Genomic DNA, 20080 nt, shown 5'->3' with positions numbered 1-20080 from the left:
CAATTGAGAGTTTTAACAATGAACCAAGTTGCAATTGTGAGACTAAACAATGAAATTAAAAGTTCAAAGTCAAATACAAGATTTGTTTTCAATTCACAAAAGTGATTTTATGTGCTTGTCTACTTTAATGTCAACTTATGAGTGAAAATATTGTTTTGTTATTGTAAAAACTGAAGCAATGCAAAACTTTTTCTGACCTTTAGCTATTATAGTGTAAGAAGTAGTCATAGAATATTATATTATATTTCAAATAACTAAAACACAAGTGAGTAAAACCTAGTGGTTTGAAGGTGGCAAAGTGTAAAGATTTTAAAATGACAGTGTATTAGTATGCAGATCCACACTGAAAAAAATGGTTTCTGCTAAAATTGTTGCAAGCAATTTATATGGGTTGAATTTAAACAAACAAATTAAATTTAGTCATGCTCAGTTTAGTTTATTTGTTTGTTTAAATTCAGCTCAAATAAAATGTTTACAGCCACTTAACGTAAATTTTTTTTGTATATCCAAGGAATCAACTTTGAATATTTTTTTTTTCAGTGCATAGAGTCTTTAATGTGTCGTCAATTGATTTTTGTTCTATAAACAATTACAAACATAAATAATTTTCAAAAATTAAAGTTGCATTGCACATTTGTTTTTACCTTAATCATATTTGACATACGTATAAAAATTTGCAAAACGTATAAAAAGTTTTGCGATTCAAAGTTGAAATTAAAATATAATGTATAATATTAGTAATTATAATAAGTGGTGCTGCAAATTAGATATTTTACATCGGAATTAAAATAGTTATAAATGTTGCAATTGGGAGATTTAATATTGATACACAGAGATGTAATATTGCTCGCAAGATGAAATTGCAATGAATTTTCACGTAGTTTTCAAATGAATATAGACTTTAAGTTTGAAATGTGAAGTTTGCAATGGAAATATATTAAGATTTTGTACTTTTGAAATAAAGTCACACTTGAGAGGCAAAGTATCAAATATCTGAAATACTGTTTGTTCATTCATTCATTTTCTTTTCGGCTTAGTCCCTTCATTAATCTGGGGTTGCCCCAGCAGAATGAACCACCAACTTTTCCAGTGTATGTTTTACGCAGCAGATGCCCTTCCAGCTGCAACCCATCCCTGGAAAACATCCATACACACTCATTCAAACACATAGACAAACGGATAATTTAGCTCATCCAATTCACCTGTACCGCATGTTTTTGGACTTGTGGGGGAAAGCGGAGCACCCAGAGCAAACCCAAGCGAACATGGGGAGAACATGCAAACTCCAACTGACCCAGCTGGATCTCGAACCAGTGACCTTCTTGCTGTGAGGCGAATGTGCTACCCACTGTGATACCGTAGAGCCCCAAAATACTGAGTCATATTGTGAGTCACAATTATGTGAGCTTTAGTTGTAGTTGTGAAATATATTAAATTGTAAATGATTTATGTAATTTTGTAATTGTAACATTATATATGTGCATTTGAGAGCTATCAGTTTGGTTTTTAACATTAAGGTTGTGATAAAGTCACAGTTATGAGAATTATGAGAGTTGCTTAGACTGTAAAAAATGCTGGAAGGGCATCCGCTGTGTTGGCGGTTCATTCCGCTGTGGCGACCCCGGATTAAAAAAGGGACTAAGCCGACAAGAAAATGAATAAATGAAACATGAAGGAATCAAGTTAACTTGTTAATTTTACAAATTCAAGTAGATTGAACATAAATCAATTAAGTTGTCTAAAAAAAAACTCAAGAATTGTTGTTTCAGCTTATTTTAAATAAGTAGTTTGAACAAAATCTTTTGAGTGTATCATGGTGTCTTTTATACTGTTGCAAGGCAGAAAAATGCTCTATATTGCACTATTTTCTGTTAATTTTTTTACAACTTGTGTCTAAAAGAAGAATCTCCCAGATCAGTTCTGTTCAACTATTAATTAGCGAAGCGTGTAAAGGCAGTACTCTCTTAATAAGCTTGCATTCCACAGGTTAGATCCTACACTGCAACTTATCAAAAGTCCTCCTTCATGGCATTCCTCTCCGAAGCGGCCCTATATCTCCCGCTGGGGGAATAACCGAGCTGTAGGCTTCTCATAATATTCGTAATGACGATAACGCTCACCACGGAGAATGCGACTGGGAAATGGAACCATTATACAGCAATTATGTTCTTTAGTGTCCGGGATTCGTGGCGGCAGCTGAGCGGGAGCCTATAGCGGACAGAAAATTATTCATGGGAGATACGGAGTCCTTCGTGTGGGCCGAAGAGGATTGATGTAAACCAGAGCCTCTCGCTGCCCTCCTCATCCTCATCTCCGCCGTGTGTTTCCCTTCTCTCCACAAAGACCTGTCACGTTTAATGGCCTGTTGGCTGAGTGGGCTGCTGTAGCCCTCTCCAAAAGAAAGGCCAGGAAAGAAAGGCTCATAGACAACTAATGCAGCTTAATATTCTTTAAAAAGGTCGAGGGACAATTAAAGGAGTGTTTCCCATGGTTCTCCCCCAGCGGTTTCTGCCCGCCTGCACAGCAGCTCGGCTGTTTGATGGAGTCTGAATACATCTTATTGATGGGGTCAGAGATTAGAGGCGATTGGGCCGGCTCTGAAAGGGGGCCGTGCGTGGCCTCTGAGAGGGAGCTTTGGCAGAGCCACATTCTGCTATATAGGCCTCTCGACCGTCTTTACACACCAGCACATTTGCTCCACTTCTCTGCCTGCAAATGCCTTTCAACAGAGCTGCTGTATTCACATAGGGCTGATGCACGTGCATGCTGCTGATGTATGGGATTGGGAAGTGTATGCATTTATGGAGCTTGTAAATGTGTTGGAGTTCATTTATGCTAACCTCAGCTTTTAGAGACCGTCAGCAAGCTCCTTGCAACTCTCACATGGTAGCCTAATGAAGCTAAGCAGGACTGGGCCTGGTCAGTACCTGGATGGGAAAGCTAGGTTGCTGTTGAAAGTGGTGTTAGTAAGACCAGTAGGGGGTGCTCAACCTGCTGTCTGTGAGGATCCTAAAGACTCAGTATAGTGAAGGGGACTCTATACTGCTCAGTGAGCACCGTCTTTCGAATGAGACGTTAAACCAAGGTCATTAAAAATTTTGGGATGTTCTTCAAAAAATAGTAGGGGTTTAACCTAGCCAAATTATTATTATTATTATTTAATTATTATTATTATTATTATTATTATTAGAGAGCTTTCAAAGATGACTGACATGCCTGTTTGTAGTATTGTGAAGTTGCTGCAGTTTACTTAATCAGACGCAATTGCATAAAATTCCTGAGACAAGCAATTTGTCTGTCCACAGCAGGTATGACACAACTAAGTAAATGTTTGTCTGCAAGTCAAGTGCATTTGAAATTAAATGGATACATTTTCATAGAATTAAAATCCAATCATTAAACTTTATTAGATGCACATACTGTGTGTCTAATTCAATCTTATATTATGAAGCTTACAGTTTATGCCCTTTTTCAAATCTGAGGCTAATTATCCATGATCACGTTTTTAAATTCTATATATAATATAATATAATATAATATAATATAATATAATATAATATAATATAATATAATATAATATAATATAATATATTTTAGCCAGCGCTCACTTTTGGGGATTTACACCATAACTTTAAAGAGTAACAGTTCTTAACCCCAGTGAGCTACAAACATTAGAAAAAGACACCTTGAGCTTTACTATGGTCCATGCTAAAATATATGAAAAGTTATATATTATGAAGTAATGAGAAAAAACTATTGTAAAGAATTTTTTTTAAACAAAAAATACCCCTGTATGTGTGAACATGGTCTAATATCACGTTATTGTTAAGGGCTGTGTTTTTGAGAAAGTACACCAAAAAAAAAATATATATAGTTTTGTCATTTGCAAATTTCTCATTCTTTATGTTCAGAGCAGGTTAAATGCAGATTGTTCTGTCAGTGTTTTTGTTTTTTGCCAACTGAAATAAAATCATTCTGAAATTGATAGCATGCAAAATGAGATTTCAACAAAAAGTTTATTAAGACCTACAGTACCTCTGCCTCACCATCAGAGGCATTTTCTCAAAAATGACCTTCTCAAACTAAAACAGTAACAGTTGCTGTATAATTTGGTCTACATTCACAGTTCATGTATTTTTTTAAATTAGACACTTAGTGGTGGAGCAATAAAGAAAAGTAATAGGTCAAAAGCCACACATCTCCCGAGAATATGTTTTGAATTTAATGGCAATATCATGCAAAATAATGTTTCTGGAATTATCTGATGCTGGCTAAGAGGTTAAACAATATATTTATCAAGAAAATAGAAAAATAATAGAAACATAAAAAAAATACCTCAATCCACAAACAAGTAAATAATCAAACAGAAAATGTTTAGAATGTGACATTTAATGTTAATTAAATAATTGTGTTGCAGAAATAGATTGAGAAATTGGGGAATGGAAGGAACAGTTTCTACAGTAATTTGCAGAATTCATTGATTCATTTTCCTTCAGCTTATTTTCTATTTCAGAGGTTGCCACAGCAGAATAAACCACCAGCTATATGTTTTACACAGAGGATGCCCTTCCAGGCGCAACCCTTACACACCCATTCAAACACACTCATACAATACAGACAATTTAGTCTATTCAGTTCACCTGTACTGCATGTCTTTGGACTGTTGGGGAAACCGGAGAACCAGGAGGAAACCCATGCGAAGACAGAAATGCCAACTAGCCCAGCTGGGACTCAAACCAGTGACCTTCTTGCTGTGAGGCGACAGTGCTAACCACTGAGCCACGGTGACACCTAATTTGCAGAATCTCCTTTGGCACATTTTAATTTTTACATTCCTTAAAAATATTTATATAAATCTATTGTTACTTTTAGCATTACTTTAAATGTCTAATTTTAAAAAGCTTACATAATTGTCATAATTTGTATACTGTTGTTCCAGCCATGATCTCTATCTCTAAAATAGAATTTCATGTCACTCATTAGATATTGCTGTCATGACTGTCATGACAAGTGAATGATGCTAGGTGTAAACCGTGTGTAAAATGTTTTGAGTTAAATCACTTTCTATCAATTTCAGTGGTGGTGAAAATAAAGCCACATAATACTACACCTACTGATGATTGTCCACATGAACATGGGCATTTTCAAAACTGCAATTTTCCATATATGAATTTGCTATTCATTCACACAAAAACCAGTATCAAGTGAATAAAACCGAAACTTCCTGAAAACTCCAGCTTGACGAAGATTTTCATAAACCCATTAGCCAAAAAAGCAAATGTAAAATTAAATTTATAATGTTTATTTTGCCACTTCAAGTTGTCGTTTTTAAAGTAAATAATGAAACCATGCAAGTTAACCCACTGAAAAAAAAGTGTTTGTTTTGGTAGTCTTCAATCAAAATCTGAATATTTGCTTCTGCGTTTGAAGTTGTGGTGCTTCTGTTGATGTCAACCTGGGGGTTTCCATAGCAACTGTATATTAATAATAGATCCCACTTATTTTTAGTTTGCTATGAAGAAATAATGTGCAAAAAAGTCAATATTCAGTTTTAGTACATCAACATACTAAAATAAAAGTCTCAGCTGCTTTCGATTCACGCGATTTTTTTTGCATCATGATGTCAGCGTGCATGCTGTTTTCTGCTTTTTGATTGGCCAACGTGGCTTTAATCTAAGGCATTTATCACTGTCTATTGATTTGGCTTCCCTAAGTGCATCACAGTGCATTTTCATGTGAAAAGAATTTTTTTTTAAACAAAAAATACCCCTGTATGTGTGAACATGGTCTAATATCACGTTATTGTTAAGGGCTGTGTTTTTGAGAAAGTACACCAAAAAAATATATATATATAGTTTTGTCATTTGCAAATTTCTCATTCTTTATGTTCAGAGCAGGTTGAATGCAGATTGTTCTGTCAGTGTTTTTGTTTTTTGCCAACTGAAATAAAATCATTCTGAAATTGATTCACATGATATTGTTCCTCCGTGTTGTTTTCACAACACTTGTGGTGTAGACCTTACGTTTCTTGGTGTGAACAAATCATATAGGCTACTATGACTGGATTCTCATGAAAGTGTAAACAAACAATTCTCACAATTTGGCCAGTGCATTTGACTGTTAAACCATTTCCTTTTTTTTCTAAAGGAAGTGGCATCCTGAATGTGGATGTGGCCAAAGTAACTTTCAATATGGCATATACAATGTAATGAAACCTCATTTAATGTATTGACCTTATACTTTGCGTAAGAGTCAGAGCAGCCATTATAGAATATTTTTGGCTTGAGACTTTTGGTTTCATTTATCTTCATTCAGTTTTAGAAACTGCTTGTTATGCTGCTTGATGTTGCAAACTCTTATTATATTATTCTACTTTCTATGTATAGTCATATACAGTTTTTTTGCTAGTCATTCTCCCATAGGCAACTGAATCGGAGGTTCTAAAAGAATCTTAAAAGCGAACACACCACATTTCAGAATAAGGTCAATAAAGTATGGAAAGTGGACTTAGTGTACATTAATCTTAACTTTAATGTTGCACTTAAAGAAATAATTTCACCCAAAAAATGAAAATAACGTCATTATTTACTTACCCTTCAATTGAGTTTCTTTCTTCTGTTATACACAAAAAGAAAAAGAAAAAAAGCTAAAAAACTTGTAACTATTGACTTCCAGAGTATTTGTTTTTCCTACCAAGTCAATGGTCACAGGTTTTCAGCTTTGCTCAAAATAAAGTTCTTTAACTCATAAAGGTTTATAATAATTTCAAGGTGAGTAAATTGTGAGTACAATTTCATTTTTTTTTTCTTTAAATAGTAAACAGGAGAGTAAAATCTGTTTATTAGTAAAAAAACATTTATTAATGGTATAAAGGTGTCGCAAAAGTGTTGTCAATTATCTGTTAAATAAGACTTTCAACTCAATTGACTGCACAATTTCTGCTTACCTAAATAACTAGAAAGGCAACAATTGGGTTTAGGTATTGGGCATAGGATTAGGGATGTCGAATATGATCATACTTTACGAATATTAATAAACAGCCAGTCTTAATAATAGGCTTTAATAAAAATGAATTATTTAATCTTATTTTATTTTATTACATTGCATTAGTTATAAATTTGGCATTGTAAATTTGAACAGTAACTTTTATTAACTTGTAATAAATATAATCAATCAATCATTTGTAGAAGTAGTAGCAGTACACATTGTAGGTAAGTCAGTTTTATTTTAAATCATTAGACACACTGCACTTATACACCATACACTCAAGCTCTTATATAGCGTGTAGTGTAGAGTTTAGTGTCATGACAAATAGAACAAAATCGTTTTTAACTAAAGGGAAATGCAATTTATTTCCCAGGCAACATTTAATGATTACCAAATTAGGGATATAAATGATCAAACTACCATTAGTACCTGTCATGAATACAACCGTATTCACCATCAGAAGGTAGCAAAATCCCTTACGTGAGACAATTTTGCTTTCACAATCCAAAATAATTAAAGAAAGAAATTCAACCTCAATGCCGATAGCTCCTCCCCTTCCACTATGAGAGCAAACCTGACAGTGTTGAGTGCAGAAATGGCTCTATTTTAACGATCTAGGTGCAAAGTCTAAAGCGCATGGTGCATAAGGGCATGTTCGAATCCACTTTTGCTACTTTAAGGATGGAAAAATGCGATGGTGGTGTATAGTCTAACAGGGTTGTGCTTATTCTCTTAATGAGTATGGGTGTGTTTTGAGCATAACGTGCATTAACCCCATCAGTGTCTCATCTCCCATTCCCTTTAAGAGTCAGTTGTGTCATTTCCTATTTACGTGGCGGACTTTGTACGTGGAAAAACTGAACGCTTCACCAGTGAGAAAACAGTTAGCCAACATATTTAATTTTGTTTGTTAAATGCAAAGGTTTGTTTAAAAACTATTTCTAAATTCAGTTCTAATTTTTAGCAAATGAATAAATAAACAATAATAACGTTATATCCACTTTATTTATATCAGTTATATCCAAACACGTCCTATTCTTATTCCCCAAAACAAATATAAATATGCATATAATAATTAAAACTGCTAATAATAATAACATTACAAAACATAATAACATACAAATGCAAATTGTCTTGAATAAATTGAAAAAGCCCTCCAACATGAAGAAGGCATGGAGGCAGTGGTTTTTATATGTATGTAGAAATTAATCATTTTTGTGACATTTTAATCCCTATTTTTTTTTTTTCATATGTAATGAAATTTGTGTATTGCTGTACATCCTGTGTGTATAAGGCAATGTGTATGCATCTGGACCTGCATATAGGCGCATAATTGTGCTGGACTTTAGATGAGGCTTTAGATGAATTTGCTATTTAACATGGCACAAAACATGAAAATTAAGGTTGTGCTGGTGTGAAAATAGCAACAAATCATGCCAGACACATCTTGGGCATTATTGTGCTGGGTAAGATAGGGCCCGAAGTGTCCAACATTCCACTCTAATGTTTACCTGTAATGTTGAGTAAGTGCATCATCCAGGTATTTGAAGTGCTCTTAGTTCTTTTTATTTATTTATTTATTTATTTTTTACATTTTTAGTGTGAATGCACTACTGAAACTATTTATACTAAAAAATGGTGTAGAATAGTGCATACGTATGCGATTTGAGATGCGCCTAATGAGTTCAAATGCTGCTTTTCACATTTTAGTATCACTTGGACCAAGGCGTTCCAACGATACTGACAGGCAGATTTTTAGCAGACTGATGGGTTTTGTCTGTTCAGTCGCCTGCGTGGCTGCCCGTCATTCTGGCACATGTCTGCAATGTGGCCTGTAGAACAAGTGTGAAAACACAAGTACACTATAACCGGATAACATCCCACAGTCCTCCTCACCCCTGCCCTTCGAAAAACACAACAGACGCCTTGTAATCAAACAGCCCAAACCATTAAATAATTGTTGCAACTTTGTACAATTACACCAGCAAAAATCTGTTCCCCATTTGCAGCCGAGAGAAAACGTTGCTCAGATATTGGCCACTCTATTTAATCAGGTCATCTCTGATAGTCCGCTGTGTGCAAACTACCTTCCTGTGCGTCTGGAGAAATGCTTTTGAAATGCTCCTCATTTGGGAGGGTGTAGATGCGACCCTAAGGCCGAGGGGAGCACAGCTGTATTATACAAAGCTGCTGTAATTAGGGGAAAGCTTTGGGTCAGTGAAAGCACTGGTTTTGTTTGGCTTGGTTCTCTGCGTTCAATGGCATCTATAGAGGCATCAAAGAAAAGAGCCCAATTACTGCACTGAGCGTTTTGATTTTGCTTTTCATTCGCTGTAATTAGGAGGCAGCTTTAAAATATTTTAAGAACCTACCAGATTAATTTTTTGTTTAACGTATCATTAGGCCAAATAGCATGGCCTACCCAGGTGCTCTATGGCTTAGTATAATGGAGGAGATTGTTTAAAGCGGAACTGTGTATTGCTGAGGGCTTGTAACGTATTGTCGGTGGCTTGTTTTACCTTGTTATACGTATATGTCTAGGTCCTTGGATTCAAAAGATCTTGAGAATGAAGTTTAAAGAGGCTGGACCTTTCATTCAAGAATTCCTAAACCATACCATAAACATGGGCTCTGTATAGATATCCCCCATTTACAGCGTTTTAGAATGAAAATGGACCATGTCCACATTGGGGTTTCATCTAACTTATATAAAAAAATTGAAGCGAATGTGGATAGCCACTCCATTTTGTTCCATTTACACTGACATGGAGCTCAAGTGTTTTCAAACAAAAAATTGCCCTAGTCAAAATGTCTAAAGTCTCTGATTTTGGGGGTTTAATACTCTGGGGCATTGTGGACAGAAGGCATATCCATAGCGAAAGTTAGATTTTTTAAAGCTAAAACACATTAGTTTAAATGGAGCCTAGACAGGCAAATTATCAAAAACAGTGAGCTTGAAGGTCTGATACAATGCTAGCCCCTTTCACACAACGATACAGTAAATATCCGTAAAATTACTGGAATGACTTTACCGGCAAATTCAAAAAAGTGCTGTTCAACCAGGCAAGAACGTTCCGGAGTTTTCTGAAAAAGACCATTCACACATCCATTCCAAAATACCAGTAAATTCTGACATTATTAACCTGAAACAAGCTCTAAACGGCTGCGCTTGTATTTGTAAACACAGAAAAGGTCAGGCTTTTGTTTATGGTAGATAGTATGTGTTTGTGCTGGTGTTCACCGGCTGTTTCACGTGCACACACGGCAAGCAACTGAAGCAGAGCTTGAAGGTAAACAAATAGCGGTTTATTATAAGTATTTTATCGCTAGCTTTTCCACAGTTGGCATTAAGAAGGAACATAGAAACGTTATCTGACTAACATCTAGCAGCTAAATGTGTCAGTTTAATTGATGCAAGTTGAAATGACTTAAAACAGTTGAAGTTGAAAAATTTAAAACAGATCTTTTTTCACAGTGGACAGAGTAATTTCTGCCTTAAATTAAGCCATTTTACAACAAAATGCTGGCATCTTTTATATTTTGAAGCCGTTTTTGGCTTGTATTTTTCCATTTCACCTATCATACATGAATCACAATATTTATATTTTTCACTTATCTCACGATCTTCACTGACATTGTTGTTTCATTGGTAGCCATGCAAACAAGTGTTACTACTTTTTAATTTCATTAATGAACTTTTGATTTAGACCCGGTCAGATGCAGTGGGATGCACTGTCACAGCAAGAAGGTCGCTGATTAGAGCCTTGGCTGGGTCTGTTGGCATTTATGTGTGGAGTCTGCATGTTCTCCCTGTTTTTCGCATGGGTTTCCTCCGGGTGCTCCGGTTTCCCCAAAGTCAAAAGACATGCGCTATAGGTGAATTGTGTAAGCTAAATTGTCCATAGTGAATGTGTGTGAATGAGAGTGTATTTCCCAGTAATGACTTGCAGCTGGAAGGGCATCTGCCGCATAAAAATTGTGCTAGATAAGTTGGTGGTTCATTTCGCTGTGACGAACCCTGATTAATAAAGGGACTAAGCCGAAAAGAAAATAAATGAATGAATGAATGAATGAATTAACTTTTAATTCACATTCCAAAATTCAATATAGTGGGTTAAGCTAAGGATAGTCGTGCTTTGTAAATTATATATTTTAATGTTTTATTTAATAAATGAAATTATTTATAAAATATATATTATTTAACTGCGTATACAGATACAAACTTGTATATGTCAGATGATTTTTGTTTATGTGATACTTTAATGCATCAAGCTTTACAAATATTTGAACACAAAAAAAATAACAAATTGAAATCTGTTAAGTAAACAAATTGGAATTAAAATCAAATCAAAAGTGCATTTTACAGAAATGTTAGAAGACACAAATTCTCCCACTGTATATCTCCACAGTAAATACTACTTGTTGAAACGTCCGGTATTCGTCTAGTTGCCCCACTGCTGGAGTTTAAGGTGCACAGCCGTCGCTGGTGAGGCATGTGGGAGTTCATGGGAAGGATCTGTGTGTGAAATGTTAATATCTCACAAGTGGCCGAGGCTGGTGGTCACCGCATTAATAATATTCTGCTGCACTGCTGGCATCCGACCCAAGGATACATTCCTGCGATAATGGGCAGCAGCTGGAGCAGGGTTTCCGGGAGGACGCAGAGGGACATCCCGACCCTCCCGAACTCACCCCTCTGACTCATCCACATTCTGCAGATATTGCCAAACATCCCTCATAAGCTATACCATTCATAAGGCTTTATTTATTTATTTTTTGAAAGAAGCCTATTCTGCTCACCAACGCTGCAAAAATACTGTTAAATTGTGAATTATTATATATTATTACAGTTTAAAATATTTTTTTGATCAAATGTAGTTTAGAATTAAATTTATTTCTGGGATTAAAAACTGAATTTTCAGCATTAAAAATTCATAGAAGTGTGGCATGATCCCTCAGAAATCATTATAATAATCGGATTTACTGTTTATAATATAAATATATATATATATATATATATATATATATATATATATATATATATATATATATATATATATATATATATATATATATATATATATATATATATATATATATATATATATATATATATAATAGATTTATTCATTAATTTTCCTTCGGCTTAGTTTCTTTATTCACCTATAGCGCATGTCTTTGGACTGTGGGGGAAACCAGAGGAAACCCACATGAACACGGGGAGAACATGCAAACTCCACACAGAAATAGCAACTGACGCAGCCGGGAGATTAAAATGTCCTGATTTCAAAACGATAGCATATAATGTATTTAGTTAGTTAGTTAGTTAGTTAGTTAGTTAGTTAGTTAGTTAGTTATATGAAGCAGCTTAATGATTTTCAACATATGTACAACATAATAATAACGCATACATAGCTATAATAACAACAGTAACAACAATAAATGTTTCTTGAGCAGCAGATTATCATATTAGAATGTTTTCTGAAGGATCATGTGATACTGAAGAGTAAGACTGAATTAATTAAAGTTAGTGATTAGCTATATGCTATACTATAATCCTTCACAATTTTACAGTTTTCATTTAAATAAATCAACTAATAATGTAAACATTTAATTTTAAAAATTCTTACTAATATATCATGCTTTGACCAGTACTGTATACAGCCCTCTACCTTACAACTGGATACTAATACATTCAAAATTGCACATAATTTTGGGTACTCTCCTGGCTTTGGAAGCAGTGCTTTAAATTCTTTTGTCAGGGCTAAAGTAGCAACATATGGGGCCATTATAGAGCAGCGAACATACATTTCAACGTGCTGCTTTGCTGCTTAACAGCTCTCTGGGGACACAAAAGGTCATTCAGCTAAAGGCCCGCGATTACACTCTCTCTAATGAGTAAACTCTCAAAGGGAATGGCTTATTAGGACATTTTGGAAAGCTGTCGGCATGCAGCTAAAGAGGAGGAGTGTTTATGTTACTTAAATAGTCTTTTTTTGCTACTTGTTTATATATAAGAAAGGAAGTGTGTGAGGAGACTGTGCCTGTTTGTGGTGCTTGCAAAAAGTATTAGTTATTATTGTCTGTCATCTAATATGTCTTGTTGTTCTTTGTAACTTTGTGATATGGACAGAAATGAAAAAAAAAGTAAATACATATAAGGAGTGTTTCTCCTGGCATTTAACTGTTCTCCTGCATAACTATTTCTTTTCTGCTATTCTTGTATTTTTTAGGTGTAAAGTGCTTTGAGAATTAAGTTTTAATGGGGCTTTACAAAGTAAATTATTATTATTATTATTATTATTAAAATTATTAATTAATTTTCATTTATCCATTTTCTTTTCAGCTCAGTCTTTTTATTAATCTGGGGTCACCACAGTGGAATGAACCGCCAACAAACCGAAGCATCTGGAGGAAACCCACACGAACACAGGGAGAACATGCAAACTCAACACAGAAACACCAACTGACCCAGCTAAGGGCTTGAACCAGTGACCTTCTTGCTGTGAGGTGACCCCATTATTGTTATTATTATTATTATTATTATTATTATTTATTTATTTTGTGTTTATAAGTGGAAAAGTTAAATAATTAAATAATTAATTCAAATATAATTAAATAATACAAGTATGACTTAAAATAAAATATTATCAAAAGTAGTGATACTTGAGTATAAAGTCCCATTAGTTAATGTTAGTTAATGGATTCATACAGAGTAATACATATGTGGTTTCACTTTACAATTAGGTTGTATTAGTTAATGTTAATAAAAACACAGATGTTCATTGTTAGCTCATGTTAACTCATGTTGCATTAACTAATAATAACAAGCCTGCATTTGGATTTTAATAATGCATTAGTAAATGTTGAACTATAATAAATGCTGTACAAGTATTGTTCATAATTATTTTATGTTAGTAAATAGATACATTAGCTGACATTAACTATAACCTTTATTCAAAGCATTTTTATAGTATTTTTCAATTTTTATTTCAATCTTTAAAACTATGTGTGGTTTTTTTCATGTGCATTCAGTTTCTAAATATGATATATCCACATCCTCAAAAACATATGATAATAAAATATGATATATCCGCTTCCTCAAAAACAACAAACTTTATCAGATAAAATAAGATAGTGTCAATGTGAAGTTTCACATTACAGTTTTGGATAAAAATGCAATGCACCTGTTTAGGACACAGTGTTCAGTTTATACTGAAGAAATGGAAATTGTGCATATCTATAACTTGACTTTGACAAACTTTCTTGTCATTCAAATGTACTGGTGCATAGCATTGGCTCTGCAGTTTCAGTAAAGATTAACACACAACAATGGGTAAATATATTATATACACAGCAGCTGACTGACTGTACTTATTGTCAGGTGAATCTATAGTGCAATTTATAATAGTGCATACAAGTTTTAGAGTGAAAAAAATAATAATTAAATAAATTGTGACCATTAAGAGTCTAGCAGTCTGATGGACAGTTGGAGAAAACTTTTGCAGAAACTGGTTCTGCTTTTAATGCTGCCGAATCTCTTCCCAGAGGCTAGCGGGGAAAACAATCCATGGTGGACTGTATAAAGACATGTGTATGACATCTCTGCTTTCACAAAATTGTGTTGTTGTAGTTTACAGATCCAAAAGGTACAAAAAACACACTGTGAAGCCAAAAATGCTTAAAAACGTCAATCAATTTTTCAGTGAAAACAGTGTCAGTTTAACACATCTTAATCACAGCTCTTAGTTACACATTATCAACCATCCAGAATACATCTTTACATTATGTGCAATGTGTTCTTGACATTGTAAAATCTGATGAGTTTTGCACAGTAGGATTTTAGAGTACATGTTCTTGTACGCATACAGTTACAAGCGTGTCTTTTTAATAGCACCTCAGCGAGTTGTGGTTTTGCGGGTTGACCTTGACATGGCATCACATTTAACTTCCACTTGCCGGGAATATATTTTCAAAAAAGCACCTTCATTGTGACACATGGACCTCTGTGTTGGCCAGTGACCAGCGGCCGAACAGGATTGGCAGCAGGACCGTGAGAAACAGGGGGGCGACACCCAAATGTCAGCACAGCTGCAGAACTGCTGAGCATAAAAGCCTAATTACCGAAATATGCAGCCGGAGGCCTCCCCACAGTGAAAACAGAGCAGCGTTTGACTGGACACGGCCAGAGAGCGGTAGTGTAACGTGTCCTTTGGTCAGTGACGTGAGATTTACTGTGTGCATGGAGCTCCAGGATTCCTCAGCTGCCGTCTGACATCAAGCCGCGTGTGTGTGTGGGTGTGTTTGGGGTTTGGGTTTCTTCTCTCTCAGACTTTAACCCGAGAAGTAGAAAAATAAATAATCACTGGCGTGGTTAGGGGTGTAAACTATATCTACTAACTGCAGAGTGACACTGGCCAGATTTGTAACTTGTAATTGTTAAGCAATTGTGTATTTGTTGACGTTGTGGTCTTTTAATGATGTTTAATTTTTGCAGCTAGAAAATTTTACATTGCATAAAGCAAGTGTTTTATATACATATTTAAAAAAGGTATATATATATATATATTTGAATTATGTGTCCTAAATAAAAGTTATTTAACTAAAAGAATAAAACTTTAAAAACAAAAAAAATTCTCTGAATTAAAACCATAAAAGCTGATAAAAATGGTTTGACCAGCATCAACATTCAGCAGTGTTGGAAGGTTAAGCCCTTTCTTTAGCTTTTATCTTTGCTCATGTAGAGTTTTTGCAGGTATTAAAACTTATGTATTTATTTTTAACAATGAATTTTTAACAATGGCAGTCTTAATATATCAGTCATGCATTAAATGTTGCTCTGCAAAAAAAAAAAACTATACACACACATATATATATATATATATATATATATATATATATATAATTTTTTATTTATTTTTTTTAATTCATACATATATTAGGGGTGTCAAAATTACTGATGCAGAGCAATGCAAATACGAACAATTCGGTGTAGGTTCAGTAATAAATAATGATAACTGGTTATTATGTGATGATGTCATTTATCTTATATGCGTTAATATGGCGGTAGCTTAATGTGGCGAGGGAGAAGACCACAAGTAATTGAAATGCTCCAACTACTTAAAAAGCAGATAACTGCACAATTTACTTCTTGTGAGTTTTGCTGGACAGTCTTTTACTGACAGGGAAGCACTTTGGAACCAAGCTAGGAAAAAAATAAAAGCTGTAAACTCTCTGTCTCTATGGCCTCTTTGACCTGCTGGCATGTTTGTGAGGTAACGTTGTATCTCCTCTCTCGGCTGTTACAACAAAAACGTTACTTGTGGATCCAGACACGAGTGTGTCTGCAGAGTGAGTTTTTCTCCACCGCGTTTCCATCTATAATGGATCAGCTGATTGCCACGGCCATTTAACATCACCGTTTGCTGACCTTTAGAGCTAATCGCAGCCTTTTCTCTTAAGTGTGTGATCAGTCATGGGCATTTAAGAACTTTTTAAGAGTTCACACTTAGATAATGCTTGACTATTTTAGCAGGTTTGGCATGCTGTCCGGGAGAGAACCCTGAGCTCGGAGATAGATGAGCCCAAGGCTCCCGCCTGGTCAATAAGCATTAGGAGGGATGCGAGATCAGGTAGTTCTCGATAGCTTCCCAAGAATAGATTCCTAATTTCACGTAGTAGGTGCTTGTGACTTTAACTTTTTGTTGCATGTTTTTTTGTGTGGGAGAAAACTGGAGTACCCACGCGAGCACGGGGAGAACATTCAAACTCTGAGAGTGTCGATTGGCTCAGCTAGTGTTTGGACCAACGACTTCCTTGCTGTGGGGCACCAGTGCTAGCACTGAGCCACAGTGTTGCCCCAACTTAGAACCGAGGTGGAGGGAGAAGGAATGGATAGGGGGGTTTTCCTAAACGAAGTTGAGGATTGAAGTTTAAGCTGGATATTTATATTAAATTTGGAAAGATCCGATTGACTAGTTAGTGATTAGTGATAAGGATCAGCTGTAGTCAATCCTATCATGTGCTCCTCTCGAAATTAGTTTGTGAAACTTCACTTAATGAATCTGACTGCTTGTATTAAAGGGCAAAATTGAACTACTAATAATATGTAAATATACTAATAAATTATAAATTTTAATACAATTATTGTCTTATTATTGTGTTGCTAATAAAATATCAAGTTGTTTATGAAAAGCGGCGTCAATGCACCGTAATGTGTCGGGATATTGAATTGAACAGAATGGATAACATGATAATCGTAGCCGAACTGAACCGTGAGACCAGTGAAGGTTCACACCCCTAATATCAAACCAACTTGATATTTCTCTGAACCTATAATAAAAAATTTTTTTATTATTTATTTTTTATCATACAATAACTCTATTTTTTTATTTTATAAACAAGATTTAATAAGTAATATTTTGTTTTCATGTAAATATATCTTAATTTAAGAATCTTTTCACTTTGCACTGGAAAACATTAAAAAAAAAAAAAAAACGCTGAGGAAGAGCAAAACTTTTTATCAGAACATCAAGGACATCTTAAACCTATAATGTTATCATTTGGAGCATATATATTTATGCCTTAAGTATTTAGTTTTAATTAATACAATAGTTAAAGTGTTGGTTCCTCCTGTATATAAGGAAAAAACTATTTCAAAGTAAAAAAAAATTTCTTTCTTTCTCCACAACAAGTCTAAACTGAATAAATAGTTCTCAGTTATCAGCAGCTTTTCCTGTTAACCCATATAAGCCATTTCACGCCCGCTCCTATCAAATGTACTACAACATGCTTAGTTGTGTTTTTACCACCCAGTTTTATTTACAAATCATCAGTTTGTCATACTCACTGCTCTGCATTTTCCCCATAGGGGCTTGAAGCAAGCACGTTATGCTTAGGTCATGCCAGCTTCAGATTTCCCCTTATTTATGGACTTTTTTTAACCAGGAAGTTGCACTATTAGTCGAACTCTGTTGTGACTGAAAACAAACACAAAACAGCAGGATGTTGACTAACACTTATTTGAATCAATTAAACTTGATACAAATATACCAGGTTATTAGATTTTTAACCATAATTGTGTTTTAAGACAAGACACCTCAGATCATAGATAAAAAAAAAATTCTTGTCGGCTTAGTCCCTTTATTAATCTGGGGTCGCCACAGCAGAATGAACCGCCAACTTATCCAGCAAGTTTTTGAGCAGCGGATGCCCTTCCAGCCGCAACCCATCTCTGGGAAACATCTGCACACACACACGCATACACTACAGACAATTTAGCCTACCCAATTCACCTGTACCGCATGTCTTTGGACTGTGGGGGAAACCGGAGCACCCGGAGGAAAACCACGCGAACGCAGGGAGAATATGCAAACTCCACAAAGAAACGCCAACTGAGCCAAGGATCGAACCAGCGACCTTCTTGCTGTGAGACGAACATGCTACCCACTGCACCACTGCGTCACCATATGTTACAATAATACATCATCTAATTAAGTATTATTATGTTTTTTTACATGTTAGCGTATGTTCAAATTTATTCTATTGGTTTATCAGGCTCAAAATATATATAAGTAGTCTTATAATACACACAGTGTCAAGATGATTTATTGCCTTATGTCAATAATTTATGAGTATGTTTTGGACGGTGTATGGTAATAATTTATGGTATGGTTTGTCCAATGTGTTTCATGAATGTAAGACTGGTGACCAATGACAGGCAGCTTTTCCTAGTTCACAGGCTTAGGGTCCCTGCTTAGTGGTAGGATTTATGACGGTTTGTCCCAAATTGACAGTTGAACCAAGTGTCGGGCTGATTTTGGCAAAGATTTACAGTATAGTTAGATTTGTGGCAATGTGTATGGTTTGTCATTTTTACAACCTATGCCGCTCTTCTGGCATTCCAGCTCCTACCAATCTGTGAGTGTAAGCAGTGGGGTTTCAGGTTGGGGGTGTAATGGGTAAGCACATTTTGAATGAAAGAATGGTAGTAAATAGTTTTTTTGTAATTTGGCCCATACACATGCAAAGCTGGCTATCTGGTGTGTTTGCGATGTTTTTACATTTTTTTTCTTTTCCTAAAAAGTCGTTTGACTTTTTTTTTTTTTTTTTTTTTTTTTGTTTAACCATGATTCTCAAGCCTCTGTCCTATCTGTGGCCCTTTTCTGTGGGGGAGAAGAAAAGGTGTCATGTTTTGTGTGCCCTTCTCAGAACATCAGCATGTGTTTATCTCAGTACTATCAGTACAACACAATCTAGAGGCTAATGTAAAAACTAAAACATTAAGCAGAAACAAAAAGTATTCAAACAAGTATTTTCATTGTTGCCTTGTCCAACCTCAGTATGTTTGAGCCACATTTTTGTAGATGTACATCAAGACCTTTTAACCAATTCTTTGAGTTCACATATACATTTTAGCATGTCAATGTACTGAAAGTATGTTGTGTTTACATTTTTATTTATTTTTTGCTGTTTAACAAATGTTTTGGGTATCTGCTTTAGGAGTCAGATTTAATATGCTTGTTCCAAAACTGACAGTTGAACCGGGTCTCAGTCGGATTTGGGTTAGATAAACTTCTAGTTAGAATTGTGTCAATGTATGGTTTGATGTAGCATCTCATTCCTTTTTTTATGACGGTGCTCCTTTCCTGACTATCTGGATTCTTCCAGTCTGTGAGTGTAAGCAGTAGAGATTCTGGTTGGGGGTGTAATGGGTAAGCAAATTTGTAATGAAAGAATGCCAGTAAATAGTTTTTTGTTTCTTTTCTTTTTTTTTGTAAACAGGCCTATACACATGCAAAGCCGGCTATCCAGCGTGTCTGCGATATTCTTAATTTTTTTTCTTAAAAAAAAGATAGTTTGATTTTAAAACATTTAGGGTTAAACGCTGCTACCCAGGCCTCATCTATCCTATCTGCCATCCTACTGTGCCTGGATGGTGACTATGAGTCCAAATTCTGTGGGGAGAAGAAAAAGTGTCATGTTTTGTGTGTTTTTTCTCATAAACTTCAGCAGTTTTTATCCCTGTACTATCAGTACAACACACAATAGAGGCTATGTATAAACAAGAAAACAACAACAATAACAACAACAA

At 35.0% G+C, this 20080-nt stretch overlaps 1 long non-coding RNA gene across 4 annotated transcripts in view; it reads left to right on the top strand.

Annotated features, from left to right (window-relative positions):
- The window catches only part of LOC137489184 (uncharacterized), a 298052-nt gene that overhangs the window by 126714 nt on the left and 151258 nt on the right, over positions 1–20080 (top strand). For all 4 annotated transcript variants that reach the window (XR_015523546.1, XR_015523547.1, XR_015523552.1 and 1 more), the window contains one exon: positions 13334–13497. This is a non-coding gene — a long non-coding RNA (uncharacterized LOC137489184). The remainder of the gene's footprint in view (positions 1–13333; positions 13498–20080) is intronic.

Source organism: Danio rerio, chromosome 23, assembly GCF_052040795.2.
Source record: "Danio rerio strain M-AB ecotype USA chromosome 23, GRCz13ab, whole genome shotgun sequence".
Classification (NCBI taxonomy): domain Eukaryota; kingdom Metazoa; phylum Chordata; class Actinopteri; order Cypriniformes; family Danionidae; genus Danio; species Danio rerio.
The sequence above is the reverse complement of the archived record's forward strand: the minus strand, read 5'-3'. Positions and strand labels throughout refer to the sequence as shown.